Genomic DNA, 3,794 nt, shown 5'->3' with positions numbered 1-3,794 from the left:
GGCCAAAAGACCACCGAAAAAAATGAACCAAAACCACTGTTTCCCAACAAAGAATGCAGTGTCCACTCCATTGCCATTCACAGTGATTTAATAGGACAGTAAAACTGGCTAATATCTGTAAAAACACCAGCATTGTCTGACATCCAAAGAAGTAAAACATCCACAAACTCTGCCATCACCTCTGCAAAAGCCACTCTCACTATTTCCAGCCAAAACTCTGCTCCACGCTTTTCCTAAACAGCACACTCCTCTGACTGACTGAATCTTTAAGCGCCAAGTGCACCACTGACAACAAAATTCGACTCTCATTTCACTGCTATGAACAAAGCAAAGGAGACGCTCCGAGCCGAGACTCCCCCCTCCGTCTTCTGAGGCCCGGAGGAGAGCATAGGAAGGAGAAGAGAGGAGGAGAGGCGTCTTTGAACAACAAAAGGCATCAGCGTTTGGATTCATCGGAGATGTGCTCAGACCAAAGCCCTCATCAGCGGTTCGGACTTTCACCTGCGTTCGGTGCAGACTTTGCTTCGCATAAGATAAAAAAAAATAAAAAAATCCCGAGCGCACATGGACCCGTAAACACACCAATAGCCTGAAAAGATGAAATAATATCAGAGAAATTGTCCGTCGGCTCCCCAGATGGAAGCACAGAGGTCAGAACTCCAAGAGGAAGATCAGCCTGAGGGAAGACTCTTGAGTGCTTCAGAAAGATCTGTGAAGTCCACCCCCTTCATAACACACCATCACTTTGCCGTCCTGATGCACAACTGACCCCAATGATACCTCGAGGGCACCACAGCGTGCCTCCTACAGGACAGTGTAGCCGGTAAAATGACCCGCACGCAAAAAAAAAAAAGGCATAAAAGTTGAGCAGCAGACGCAGTTCTCGTCTCTGGATAAAGGTCTCGCTACTATTTATCAAACTTTTCTCACACCATTAACATTTCTCCGTCAATTAGCGCACATTTAAGAAGAGGCATCAAAGGGAGCAGGGATCTTCTTAACCGAAATGAATCCCCCCGCCGCTCCGGCCGATCTCGCTGGAGGTTTAATGAATCAGAACGAGTGGGGGATAATGGGAATGGAAGCTCAGTGGGAGGCCGATGGGGTGATGAGCGGTTCTTATTACCTCCGAGGCCAATTACAATAAAGATCTGTCACAGTCTCTCTCTCTCTCTCTCTGACGGAGGGAGGCTCGCGATCTCCCATGAGGCTCGGCTGACCATCGAAACAACCCCATCGTCAAACAAACACGCCGCGCAACTCAGTTCGGAGGGATGTTTATGGAGCATTCAAGCCTGTTTAAGCCTTACAGGAGCATAATGCAGACAATTTTTTAATTGCACATGAAATAGAAAGAGATAAAACTACATTTGCATCCACCTCGTGCAGTCAAACAACCCTCCAGTCTAATTATCGTTATTGACAAGCTCGGTTCAATATACTCAGTGACTCAAGTGCTACCCTTGAGTAATATTTCCTTTGGTTTAGCATCTCCAAGGCCAAGGTACGCAACTGTTTTATAAAGAGGCAAAACAGGAAAATTATATTGCATTTGTTAAAAAAAAAACACCCTGCACATACAAAAGTGACATTTAAGAAACCTGACGGACAGTCGAGTATAAGAATCTTAATTGCAGGCATCTTCACAGATGGAAGATGAGTAAAAAGAAGGAAAAAAATTAAAAAAATCCAGCAGTATTCATTAGCGAGAGAGATCATTCAACAGGCGGAGAAAGAGGAAAGACGAGCGAGAGAACTGTTTGCGCGAGACAGATGGTCAAAGTGGAAAAGAAATATGTTAAGCGGAACTGTGCCAACCTTGGCAAAGGGTCTGTAAGGCAAAAAGGAGAGGTAAAGAAGGTAGGTGTGCAAGTTATAAAAGATAGAGGAGGAAAAAAAAATAAACCTGCTTCAGCGAGTTAAGTGGTTTGAGAAACATCGCTCTGTTTGCTGCTTCTGATTTGCTTTTCCTATAAACTCATTTCACCAGCCTCACTCCAAAATATCCAATCTTCCCGGCTCTGTATCACCCACGTCCGCTTAAACGCCCAAATGTTTTTTAGTTGAGTTTATGGATGTGAACATGCAGCACCTGAGAAGAGATTGCAGCTGACTGCATCAGCCGCCGATTCACATATGCACCGTCTTACCCCTCACGCTCTCTCTCCCAGGAGGCAGCAAAACAAATCACGAAGCTCTGAGCAACACGAGTATTTAGCTTACAGTCCTGGGCTCCCAGATTTCCCAAAAAAAAAAGATATTGTACCGGGGAGTGCAATATCATCTCTCGTTATGCGTCAACACGGATACTCGTGGCGGTGTTTGACATTTCTGCTGTCACCAGTGGAGTGATTGTATATCCACCTGTGTTTGAAATAGGTGTAGCGCCGAACAATAAAAAAAATCGACCTTGTAAAACTCAACACGAGTGGCTTTTCATACGGCGATTATGCATTTGGAAAAACAGCATTGAAACATTTTAATACTGAGGTGGGTGGATCATCTCGAGTAAATTTAACACAGTTTCTGAAGAAAAGATGTTGACTGGCTTTTAATGCTTGCTAGACTTTCTTGACAAACTCCTGCTCAATTGTCAAAAGACTCAATTAGGGCAGATGTGTACTATAAATCTGGCAAGTGTTGACCAGAGACTGTATAATAAATGTTTGTGTAGCCTCCAGGTTCATGCACAAGTCGCTTAAAATCTGCATTCTTTCTAATGGCCAGCAGGGGGCGACCCCTGGTTACACATTTGTATTGAAGTCTATGAGAAAATGGCCCAACTTCTAACTTGATTTGCTACCTCTGTAGACATTTTCATAATTGATTTTATGGTCTCAATCTCTAGACTTACACCTCCTTCAATACGGCATGATTCATAATCTTTAAAATTATGATCCTTTTAAGAGTAAAAAAAGAAAAAAGCAGAGAAAGCAGGATACGTTTTAGAAATCAGCTCCACCTCTCGCTTGTCACATCCAAAGAAACAAGATGGAAAACTGCCAATTAACTCAGGGCTTCAGATGATAGTCCATAAACCATGTTTTGAATACAGTCTCATGTTTTGGCAGCTTTGTACCCTGAAGTTGGTTCTCATAGGCGACTACATTTTCACACCGCTGCTTGTGTTCCTTGTTGAGCATAACAATGACACAATCCTCCCTCCACATCAAACTCATTCTGTGTTATTTCCATGATGCAGTCCAGGCACTGATGCTCCGCAGACCTACCGAGCCCTGTGTATGCTAAATATAGCATGAATATATTTACAGGGTGTACTGTACAGAACAAAATGACTCATTTAGCTTTTCAGGGTCAGCTCCATATCTCTGCATCATGTCTGAATTATAGCAGGTGTTCGTTGCTGGCTTCACTCTGAACCTCCACAGTTAATCATGAACCTTTCTCATTAATATACCGGGAAAGAGGAAGAGAGTGTAATGTATATGCACCGACTGCAAAAGATCACGCAGGTGCAACGCCAGTCGATATCTGAAAGTCTACCTGCCGTGGCACTTATTAAACGGCAGAAAGTTTGGCTTTTAAAAGTACAGCGAACGGTAATATAAACACAGAATGCATTATTTTATTGCTTCTTATTGATTCTTCTGTTCCAACACATCTCAACGATATAATGAAACGCCATTAAACACACCGAGTACGCACCGTACGGGCGACGATAATTGGAAGATCAAGAGTGCGGTCATACACCACAAATCACACGTCGGTAATGAGCGTGTTCACCATTTAGACCGCGTAGCGCCACATGTCTGCGATGCATAGAGTTAATGAGG

This window comes from Stegastes partitus, unplaced genomic scaffold (assembly GCF_000690725.1).
Source record: "Stegastes partitus isolate 25-593 unplaced genomic scaffold, Stegastes_partitus-1.0.2 Scaffold52, whole genome shotgun sequence".
NCBI lineage: Eukaryota > Metazoa > Chordata > Actinopteri > Pomacentridae > Stegastes > Stegastes partitus.
This window is presented reverse-complemented; position numbering follows the sequence as displayed.